Source organism: Mus caroli, unplaced genomic scaffold, assembly GCF_978045245.1.
Source record: "Mus caroli unplaced genomic scaffold, Mus_caroli_1 scaffold_5, whole genome shotgun sequence".
In the NCBI taxonomy this organism is placed as follows: domain Eukaryota; kingdom Metazoa; phylum Chordata; class Mammalia; order Rodentia; family Muridae; genus Mus; species Mus caroli.
The window spans coordinates 54,863,383-54,875,567 of record NW_028227260.1 but is presented as its reverse complement, the minus strand read 5'-3'; the positions used below and the strand labels follow the sequence as shown (position 1 = coordinate 54,875,567).

The following is a 12,185-nucleotide window of genomic DNA, read 5'->3' as shown; positions in this document are numbered from 1 at the left end:
AGACTTGAAGTTTTTATTATACAGATCTTTCACTTCCTTAGTTAGAGTCACGCCAAGATATTTTATATTATTTGTGACTATTGAGAAGGGTGTTGTTTCCCTAATTTCTTTCTCTGCCTGTTTATTCTTTGTGTAGTGAAAGGCCATTGATTTGTTTGAGTTAATTTTATATCCAGCTACTTCACCGAAGCTGTTTATCAGGTTTAGGAGTTCTCTGGTGGAATTTTTAGGGTCACTTATATATACTATCATATCATCTGCAAAAAGTGATATTTTGACTTCATCTTTTCCTATTTGTATCCCTTTGATCTCCTTTTGTTGTCAAATTGCTCTGGCTAGGACTTCAAGTACAATGTTGAATAGGTATGGAGAAAGTGGACAGCCTTGTCTAGTCCCTGATTTTAGAGGGATTGCTTCAAGCTTCTCACCATTTACTTTGATGTTGGCTACTGGTTTGCTGTAGATTGCTTTTATCATGTTTAGGTATGGGCCTTGAATTCCTGATCTTTCCAAGACTTTTATCATGAATGGGTGTTGGATCTTGTCAAATGCTTTTTCAGCATCTAAGGAGATGACCATGTGGTTTTTGTCTTTGAGTTTGTTTATATACTGGATTACGTTGATGGATTTCCTTATATTGAACCATCCCTGCATCCCTGGGATGAAACCTACTTGGTCAGGAAGATTGATTGTTTTGATGTGTTCTTGGATTCGGTTAGCAAGAACTTTATTGAGAATTTTTGCATCAATATTTATAAGGGATATTGGTCTGAAGTTTTCTATCTTTGTGGGTCTTTTTGTGGTTTAGGTATCAGAGTAATTGTGGCTTCATAGAATGAATTGGGTAGAGTACCTTCTGTTTCTATTTTGTGGAATAGTTTGTGAAGAACTGGGATTAGATCTTCTTTGAAGGTCTGATAGAACTCTGCACTAAACCCATCTGGTCCTGGGCTTTTTTTAATTGGGAGACTATTAATCACTGCTTCTATTTCTTTGGGGGATATAGGGCTGTTTAGATCATTAACATGATCTTGATTTAACTTTGGTACCTGGTATCTGTCTAGGAACTTCTCCATTTCATCCAGGTTCTCCAGTTTTGTTGAGTATTGCCTTTGGTAGAAGGATCTGATGGTGTTTTGGATGTCTTCAGGATCTGTTGTTATGTCTCCTTTTTCATTTCTGAATTTTGTTAATTAGGATGCTTTCCCTGTCCCCTCTAGTGAGTCTGGCTAAGGGTTTATCTATCTTGTTGATTTTCTCAAAGAACCAGCTCCTTGATTGGTTGATTCTTTGAATAGTTCTTCTTGTTTCCACTTGGTTGATTTCGCCCCTGAGTTTGATTATTTCCTGCAGTCTACTCCTCTTGGGTGAATTTGCTTCCTTTTGTTCTAGTGCTTTTAGGTATGTTTTCAAGCTGCTAATGTGTGCTCTCTCTAGTTTTCTTTTGGAGGCACTCAGAGCTATGAGTTTTCCTCTTAGAAATGCTTTCACTGCATCCCATAAGTTTGGGTATGTTGTGGCTTCATTTTCATTGAACTCTAAAAAGTCCTTAATTTCTTTCTTTATTCCTTCCTTGACCAAGATATCATTGAGAAGAGTGTTGTTCAGTTTCCACATGAAGGTTGGCTTTCTATTATTTATTTTGTTACTGAAGATCAGCCTTAGTCCATGGTGATCTGATAGGATGCCTGGGACAATTTCAATATTTTTGTATCTGTTGAGGCCTGTTTTGTGACCAATTATGTGGTCAATTTTGCAGAAGGTACCATGAGGTGCTGAGAAGAAGGTATATCCTTTTGTTTTAGGATAGAATGTTCTGTAGATATCTGCCAGATCCATTTGATTCATAATTTCTGTTAGTTTCACTGTGTCCCTGTTTAGTTTCTGTTTCCATGATCTGTCCATTGGTGAAAGTGGTGTGTTGAAGTCTCCCACTATTATTGTATGAGGTGCAATGTGTGCTTTGAGATTTACTAAAGTTTCTTTAATGAATGTGGCTGCCTTTGTATTTGGAGCATAGATATTCAGGATTGATAGTTCCTCTTGGAGGATTTTACCTTTGATGAGTATGAAGTGTCCCTCCCTGTCTTTTTTAATGACTTTGGGTTGGAAGTCAATCTTATCAGATATTAGAATGGCTACTCCAGCTTGTTTCTTCCTACCATTTGCTTTGAAAATTGTTTTCCAGCCTTTCATTCTGAGGTAGTGTCTATCTTTTTCTCTGAGATGAGTTTCCTGTAAGCAGCAAAATGTTGGGTCTTGTTTGTGTAGCCAGTTTGTTAGTCTATGTCTTTTTATCGGGGAGTTGAGTCCATTGATATTAAGAGATATTAAGGAAAAGTAATTGTTGTTTCCTGTTATTTTTGTTGTTAAAGTTGGCATTCTGTTCTTGTGGCTGTCTTCTTTTAGGTTTGTTGAGCGATTACCTTCTTGTTGTTTCTAGGCCGGTTCCCGTCCTTGTATTAGTTTTTTTCTGTTATTATCCTTTGAAGGGCTGGATTCGTGGAGAGATAATATGTGAATTTGGTTTTGTTGTGGAATACTTTGGTTTCTCCATCTATGTTAATTTAGAGTTTGGCTGGGTATAGTAGCCTGGGCTGGAATTTGTGTTTTTTTAGTGTCTGTATAACATCCGTCCAGGATCTTCTGGCTTTCATAGTCTCTGGTGAAAAATCTGGTGTAATTCTGATAGGCTTGCCTTTATATGTTACTTGGCCTTTTTCTCTTACTGCTTTTAGTATTCTATCTTTATTTAGAGCATTTGTTGTTCTGATTATTATGTGTCGGGAGGTATTTCTTTTCTGGTCCAGTCTATTTGGAGTTCTGTAGGCTTCTTGTATGTTCATGGGCATCTCTTTCTTTAGATTTGGGAAGTTTTCTTATATAATTTTGTTGAAGATGTTTGCTGGTCCTTTGAGTTGAAAATCTTCATTCTCATCCACTCCTATTATCTGGAGGTTTGGTCTTCTCATTGTGACCTGTATTTCTTGGATGTTTTGAGTTAGGATCTTTTTGCGTTTTACATTTTCCTTGATTGTTGTGCTGATGTTCTCTATGGAATCTTCTTCACCTGAGATTCTCTCTTCCATCTCTTGTATTCTGTTGCTGATGCTCGTATCTATGGTTCCAGATTTCTTTCCTAGGGTTTCTATCTCCAGTTTTGCCTCATTTTTGATTTTCTTTATTGTGTCTACTTCCCTTTTTAGGTCTAGTATGGTTTTGTTCATTTCCATCATCTGTTTGGATGTGTTTTCCTGTTTTTCTTTAAGGACTTCTACCTGTTTGATTATGTTATCCTGTTTTTCTTTAAGGATTTGTAACTCTTTTGTAGTGTTCTCCTGCAATTCTTTAAGGGATTTTTGTGCTTCCTCTTTAATGTCGTCTACCTGTTTACCAGTGTTCCTTTGTATTTCTTTAAGTGTGTTATTAAAGTCCTTCTTGAAGTCCTCTACCATCATCATGAGATATGCTTTAAATCCGTGTCTAGCTTTTCCGGTGTGTTGGGGTGCCCTGGACTGGGCGAAGTGGGAGTGCTGGGTTCTGATGATGGTGAGTGGTCTTGGTTTCTGTTAGTAAGATTATTAAGTTTACCTTTCGCCATCTGGTAATCTCTGGGGTTAGTTGTTGTCCTTGTCACTGTTTAAAGATTGGAGCAGAAGCTGTGTTCCACTCACCAGAAGTCTCAAAATCCTGTGGCGGGGGTCATGGGTAGCTGGCGGGTGTCAGCCGACCCTGCGCCCTAGCTACCCCGGTGCTTTTCTGACCGGTAGAGGCTTGTGGCCCTACTCAGGCCGGATTTCTGCCTCCCCAACCAAAGCAGTCTCAGGTCCAGCGTGATTGGACTGGAGCAGAAGCTGTGTTCCACTCACCAGCAGTCTAAAAATCCTGTGGCGGGGGTAGTGGGTAGCTGGCGGGTGTCAGCCGACCCTGTGCTCTAGCTATCCCTGTGCTGGTCCGTCATTTGAATTTTCTAATGAGTATCTTAGGACTCTTTTTAAAAATCTTATATATTGATTCCTAGGAAATATCTTTCTTTAAGAAAAATAAAATTTAGCATAAAATAGCTTTCTTATAAATACTCAATATTATCCTAGTACTGTTTTTGTTAAAATCTTCTATATTGATTCTATAAAAATAAAAACTTATGTATAAAGAATAAAATTCAGATGATACTTTCCTGTATAACTCTTTTTTTCATACATTTCATCTACATTTCCTTCACTAAACATTTTTCAAAATGTCAAATCCATGGTTATTTACAGCTGTTTTCAAACATGGTTACACTTTATTTGTATGCACTAATTTTATTGTCATGATCCAATCAGAACTGTTAATTGATGGCTACTCTAAAATAATATGACACTGAATTATAATTTTCAACATTAGCTAGTTGCTAGATTTAAAAGCTTGGGACATGATGTGGCTGACAACAAAGCAGGGGTATGTCATAAAATTTCAAGGATTGAAAAATTAAAAAAAAATTATTACTTGAATACCTGCATTTTTAATATTTAAATAAGTAGTTTTGATTTCTTTAAACCAACACACACACACACACACACACATTCTCAGATTTAAAAATGTCTTTACTTTTTAGAAAATGGATTTCAGAAAGGTTAAAAAGCAGTATCAAGGGCATAGGAGCAGAACTGAATATATATAGTCATTTAAAACATCCAAGTAAGAATATGGAATATAAATATTCAAAAAGCATCTCCTAGGTCTTCAAAACAAAACGTGTAAGTAATTCCTAACTAGTTAGCAGTACAGCATTTCCTAGACAGACGAAACAGTTAACATTAAAGTCTTGAAAGCCTTTTCTTGGTTAATTACATGTAGAGAGTTTGCCTTTGATCAAACTCCTTAAACATGGATAAAGGTATTATACAGGTTCCCTGTTCAAACAGACAACACGTTGCAAATTGTGGCATAATGTGTTCCAACAAAGCTTAGAAAATAAAGACGTTGAGTTGGCTTTGGACTAAGTTTAATAGTCATCTCCTCTGCTTACAACGTCTTTACAGGTTGGATCCAACAGTATGAACTATGTTCAAACTGTGCTGTGTATGATCCTTTAATGTTACACAGTTGTGGATATGGATCTATAATGCCCAAGTCATACAGATTCTTTAGAGCCATTAAGTATTTAGTTTCTCCCAAGTGATCCAGCCACCTTAGGCAGAAGGCAAGGGTTTTTTGTTGATGAAATTTAACAAGTGTTTTGTTCTTGAAACCTTATTGGCACATGTCCCATCTCCAAAGCTCCCTTGGACTAATCTACCAACCAAAGAAAACACATGGTGGGACTCATGACTCATGGCTATAGCTGCATATGTAGCAGAGGATGGCCTAGTCGGTCATCAATGGGAGGAGAAGCCCTTGGTCCTTTGAGGGTTCAATGCCCCAATATAGGGGAATGCCTAGGCCAGGAAGAGGAGTGGGAGAGTTGGTGATCAAGGGGAGGGGAGGGTATAGGGCATTTTCAGAGGGGAAACTAGGATTTATATCATGTGAAATGTAAATAAAGAAAATATCTAATAAAAATAAATTAACAAGTTAAAAATATTTTCATGTAGTATGAACATTCCATGTCATCCCTGTGCTCCCAACAGTCTCAATGGCGTACACCTCTCCTTCCTCCATTCTTGTAGATTGCCCTCCTTTCACAATGGGCACTGTTCTTCCATTGTGAATTCTATATGGTCCAATTAAATGTCCATTTAAGTTATGCATGGGTTTTACTTGAAATGTCTTCCCATATATTTCTACTTCATAGGAGCCTATAACTTCATGAATCTCCTCATTGACATCACAGAGATGAATGTCAATCCCAGCACACCTTATTGTAGTATTAGTGGCATATTTTATAACTTTTAATAATGTGTCATATTTGGCATTAAAAGTAGCAGTAAAAGCACAATTGAGTATTCTAACACATATATTCCAAAGTCTATTTTACAAATATCATCATACTGTAAGACTATCTTGTCACCAGCATTGGGAGTGTAGTGTTCAGCACATTTAAGAGAACACCCAATAGGAAACACCAGGCCTGCAATTAACCCATTTTCTATTAGCTTTTGGGAACAGTCTTCCAACTTCTCAAAGATTTCTATCATTGTCATCTCAGGCTTGATCCAGCTCATGACATATTTCCTAACTGGCCAATGTGCCTTCACAGCTTCTTGGAAGTCGTTCCAAATATCATTAGCCTGGTCTAGGGCCTTTTTTCTTCACTTCTGGTTCTCCAGGCAGGTGTTTGCTCATCTTGTGGGGGTGGGTATTCACATTCTTGACCTTTGGGAAATACACCACTAGGATACAGATTATGTGTTGTTACTGAGTGTTTATTTGAACTTTTGGTCTCTTCTTCTTCTTCTTCTTCTTCTTCTTCTTCTTCTTCTTCTTCTTCTTCTTCTTCTTCTTCTTCTTCTTCTTCTTCTTCTTCTTCTTCTTCTCCTTCTCCTTCTTCTTCTTCTTCTTTCTTGTTGTTGTTGTTGTTCTTCTTTGTTGTTGTTGTTGTTGTTGTTGTTGTTCTTCTTCTTCTTTCTTGTTGTTGTTGTTGTTCTTCTTTGTTGTTGTTGTTGTTGTTGTTGTTCTTCTTCTTCTTCTTCTTCTTGTTCTTGTTGTTGTTCTTCTTTTTTTTCTTCTTTTTCTTCTTCTTCATCATCATTTTTTTCTTCTTCCCATTTGTACCATCAACATCACCATTTCCAACTTAATCATAGTCATCTCTCTCTCTTTCTCCTCCAGTGCTTGTCTCTCCAACTGTTTTGCTACTTCATCCACTGAAGTTCCTGATTCTTTTTCAAGTTCTTGTTGAATTGCTGACACATCCCATTTGCCCTTCTTCTTCCATCTTTTCTTCTTGGAGGATTCCTTGGCCATGCTGGAGGTTTCTTCTTCCTTGTCATCTGAATCTAGGTCACCATTCAGGTGGCCCCGAAGAATACTGCCTCCTCCATGAGGGAAAGAGAGAGAGAGAGAGAGAAAGAGAGAGAGAGAGAGAGAGAGAGAGAGAGAGAGAGAGAGAGAGAGATTGATTACATATTTTTGAGAAGGAAATTCATGCTTAATTACAAGAAATTTCTTCTCTTCTCAAATACATATATTGCCAGAACACACTTGCTGAGACAGAAACTCATATCTGTACATTTACTAGCAAATGTTTATGAAGTTGTTCTACTTCATATGCTAGAGAAATCATTATATATTGGAGATAAAATCGACAGTTACCACATCATTAAAGAATTTAATACTTTGTTCCTTCTTAGAATGGGGAACAAAATACCCATGGAAGGAGTTACAGAGACAAAGTTTGGAGCAGAGACTGAAGGAATCACAATCCAGAGTCTGCCCCAGCTGGGAATCCATCCCATAATCAGCCACTAAACGCAGACACTATTGCATATGCAGCAAGATTTTGCTGACAAGACCCTGATATAGCTGTCTCTTGTGAGGCTATGCCACTGCCTGGCAAATACAGAAGTGGCTGCTCACAGTCATCTATTGTATGAAGGAGCTAGAGAAATTACCCAAAGAGCTAAAGGGGTCTGAAACCCTGTAAGAGAACAACAATATGAAATATCCAGTATCCCCCAGAGCTTGTGTCTCTAGTTGCATATGTAGGAGAGGATGGCCTAGTAGGCCATCAAAGGGAGGAGAGGCCCTTAGTCTTGAGAAGATTGTATGCCCCAGTATAGGGGAATACCAGGGCCAAGAAGCAGGAGTGGGTGGCTTGGGGAGCAGGGTGGGGAGGGTATAATGGACTTTTGGGATAGCAGTTGAATTGTAAATGAAGAAAATATCTAATAAAAATAAAAAATTAAAAGAAATTAATATATTTATCTGCAGGATAAATTTATAGAAATATTCTATATTTTATACTGTACAGGATAAAATTCTTGAAATAGTAATATACACATATTCTTTTTTTACATAGTTTTATTCCCAAGATACTTTACATTACAAAACTAATTTTCTCTTTTTTATACAAAGCAGGAAATATTTATTTTAAATTTTGTACAGCAGTATTTTATATTGTTATGAAAATGAATTTAAATACAGATAAAATCTTTGTGAAATACTGCATGCTCCTTAATTTTAGCATATAAAGAATCATTAGTCTATAGATAAGACATCATTGGTTAAATGTGATATAAATGACAAATAAGAAGCTAACATTACAACGAATTTCCTAAATCTCACTTGAAGTGCTTCACCCTAGCAACAGCTTTCAGTTTAAAAATCAGATTAGAAGGCTCTTATAATTTTCAAGAACAACATTATACACTGATTATTTTAAATACAGAAAAATAATATACAAGTCTCCTAGGAGAACGAAAATATTTAAATTGAGGGCAGGTGGCAGATATGTCAGTAAGAGACATAATGGATTTTTGTGTTCTTTCCTGCTAAAGTGATATAAATCAATAATAATAATAATAATAATAATAATAATAATAATAATAATAATACAGATTGCTTTTCAGCCTACTTAAAAATGAGCAGCAACAAAGTGATTGAAAATCTCAACAATTTAGTGAGGTGTAACCTATTCCTGGAACCATAGATTTTATGGACTAGCATAAAATGGGGCATTGTTTCAATCAATACATGGTGAATGTTTAGTTTCATGTGTATATGTATTAGGAAGTTTCTTCAATAGTCGGTCTGCATATGGCTTTTCTAAAGCTCTTTAGTGTAAGTTGTCCCTCTCCCTATTCTCACTTTTAACCTGTTCTCCAATTCTACTCCTTGTTTAATATTCCTACTCATTTCTCCTTTATAAGATTATATTCTACTTCCTCTTCTTTTTTTATTACGTATTTTCCTCAATTACATTTCCAATGCTATCCCAAAATTCCCCCATACCCCCTATTTCCTCTTCTTTAGAAGGTTCTTTTTGAGCTATCTAACCTCTATGGGTATTCAGATTGAAACACACATATCTAGCATCCATATATAAAATTAAAACAGGCAATCTTTGTCTTTCTGGGCCTGGATTGCTTCACTCATGATTGTAGCTTCATTAATTTACCTGCAAATTTCATTTTTCTTAACAGCCGAATAATGATCTACTGTATAAATGTACTATACTTTCATTATTTATTCATCAGTATTAGAAAGCTAGGTTGTTTCCAATTTCTGGCTATTAAGAATAGTATGGAATTAGGCTCCTGTCAGCAAACTCTTGTTGGCATCTGCAATAGTGTCTGAGTTTGGTGGTTATTTATGGGATAGATCCCCAGGTAGGGCAGTTTTTGGATGGTCGTTAATTCAATCTCTGCTCTGAACTTGTAGCTGTCTCCTGAGAGGATCTGCCAGTGCCTGACTAATACAGAAGTGGATGATCACAGTCATCCATTAGACTGAGCACAGGGTCCCCAATGAAGGAGCTAGAGAAAGTACCCAAGGAGCTGAAGGGGCTTGCAGCCCCCTAGGAGGAACAACAATATGAACAAACCAGTAACCTCAGAGCTCCCTAGGACTAAACCACCAATCAAAGAAAACACATGGAGGCACTTGTAGCTGTAGCTGCATATGTAGCAGAGGATGGCCTAGTCAATCATCAATGGGAGGAGATGCCCTTCGTCCTGTGAAGGTTCTATGCCCCAGTATAGGAGAATGCCAGCGCCTGGAGGAGTGAGTGGGTGGGTTGGGGGGGGAGTATAGGGAATTTTTGGAGGGGAAACCAGGAAAGGGGATAACATTTCAAATGTAAATAAAGAAAATATCTATTAAAAAATAGAATAGTATGGAAGGAACATTGTTGATCAAATGTATTTGTAGCAAGATATAGAGTCGTCTGGGTAAATATTCAATATTGGTTTAGATGGATATTCCAGTAAATCAATTTATAGCCTTTCCAGGAAACTTTTTCTAGAATGGGAAAAAGTATATACCACATCAGCAATGAAAAAGTGTTCCTCTTTCCCTCAGTCCTTACCAAGATTAATAATTTTGATTTATTAATGTGCCCATTCTGACTGGAGTAAGATACAATCTTTCATAAATTAATTTTGCTTTTCCTAATGGCTAAGGGTTTCAAATTTTTTAAAAATATGTCTCAGCCATTTGTGATTCATCTTTTGAAAACTTCCTGGTTAATACTATACCCCATTTTAAATTGGGTTATTTGTTTCCTTGATTTCAGCTTTTGATGGTTTTTTATATCTTCTAGATACTAGTATTCTGTCAGATACATAATTAGTAAAGACATTTTTTGTATCCTGAAGGTTGCCACTTTGTTTGAATGATTGTGTCCTTTGCTATACAAAAGCTTCCTAACTTCATGAGATCCCATTTATTCATTATTGATCATAATGTCTGCACTACAGTTGTGGTACACTGAAAGTCATTTACTGTGACAATGAGGTCAATCCTATTCCTTACTTTCTATTCTATCATATTCAGTGTATCTAGTTTTATGTGGAGGTCTTTGATGCATTTGAGTTTGAGTTTTGTGCTGGGTGATGGATATGTCTATTTTCCCCTATCCAGTTCAACTCGTATGATTTATTGCATATGCTGTCTTTTCTCCATTGTATATTGTTTTTTATTATTTCTAAAAATCAGGAGTTTGAAGGTGGGTGGAGTCATGTTCATGTCTTCAATGCTATTTCATTGACCAATGTGCCTATTTGTAGGTCAACACCATGCTTTTTGTTATTACTATAACTTTTTAATACTACTTAATATCTGGGGTGTTAATACCTCCAGCAGTTCTTTTATTATTCAGAATTGTTTTGGCTATTCTGGGTTATTTGTGTTTCCATGTGAAATTAAGGTTATATTTTAATTTTGTGAAAAAATTGTCTTGTATATTGATGGTGATTACATTTAATCTTTAGAATGCTTTTGCTAGGATAGTTATTTTCACAATATTAGTCATATTGAACCATGAAAATGGGATAGTATTCCATTTTCAGATGTTTCCTTAACTTTTTCTAAGTGTCTTAAGTTTTTATTGTAGAAATTTTTCATTTGGCCTGTAATAATTATTCCAAGATACTCTGAGAGTTTTGTACAACATTATAGGCTATTTCCAAGACTATATGTTATCTTTCAGATAAGGCCCTGGTACTGAAGACAACACTTATATCATTGATCATAGAGAGATTGAACATGTGCCATCCTAGAGGTACCCCTGTTGACTAGCATTTATGGTTCTGGAAGGTACTACATCCACTACTGAAGAGAAAATTAATTATCAGTATCACTCAGCTTCAAACCCTGCAACCTACAATAGTGATCTTCCTGCATTATATGCGCACCAATAGCTTCAATGCTATGGGAGTGACCAACCGCTGTTTTATTGTATTGGGGGCATACTCCCTTAGATGCAACCCATACCTAGTAGTACTCCAGTGGCTAAGAGCACAAGGCTATGTAGGTCATGAAGTATAGAGGAACATCTGGTAATATTATTCTGTTAAAATGATGACATTTCAGTAAAGGGATTCCTAATGACAGACTGCTATGCCCATATGTCTTAGTTATGATTATGATTGTTGTGATGTAAAAACAAAACCAAAAGCACCTTGGAAAGGAAAGGGATTATTTGGCTCATACTTCCATATCACTTTTCATCACTGAAAGAAATCAGTACAAGAAGGGGCAAAGTGTCCACACTTTGGTCTTCGTTCTTCTTGAGTTTCATGTGTTTCACAAATTGTATCTTATATTTTGGGTATTCTAAGTTTCTGGGCTAATATCCACTTGTCAGTGAGTACATATTGTGTGAGTTCTTTTGTGATTGGGTTACCTCACTCAGGATGATGCCCTCCAGGTCCATCAGGAATTTCATAAATTCATTCTTTTTAATAGCTGAGTAGTACTCCATTGTGTAAATGTACCACATTTTCTGTATCCATTCCTCTGTTGAGGGGCATCTGGGTTCTTTCCCTTTGTCCCTTCTTAGAATTAGGAACAAAACACCCATGGAAGGAGTTACAGAGACAAAGTTTGGAGTTGAGACGAAAGGATGGACCATCTAGAGACTGCCATATACAGGGATCCATCCCATAATCAGCTTCCAAACGCTGACACCATTGCATACACTGCAAGATTTTGTTGAAAGTACCTTGATATAGCTGTCTCTTGTGAGACTATGCTGGGGCCTAGCAAACACAGAAGTGGATGCTAACAGTCAGCTATTGGATGGATCACAGGGCCCCCAATGG

General features: G+C 36.7%; 1 pseudogene; it reads right to left on the bottom strand.

The window, feature by feature from the left end:
* Positions 1 to 4,935: 4,935 nt before the first annotated feature.
* On the bottom strand, positions 4,936 to 9,053 carry LOC110286351 (methionine aminopeptidase 2-like; annotated as a pseudogene).
* Between the last annotated feature and the right edge of the window lie 3,132 nt (positions 9,054 to 12,185).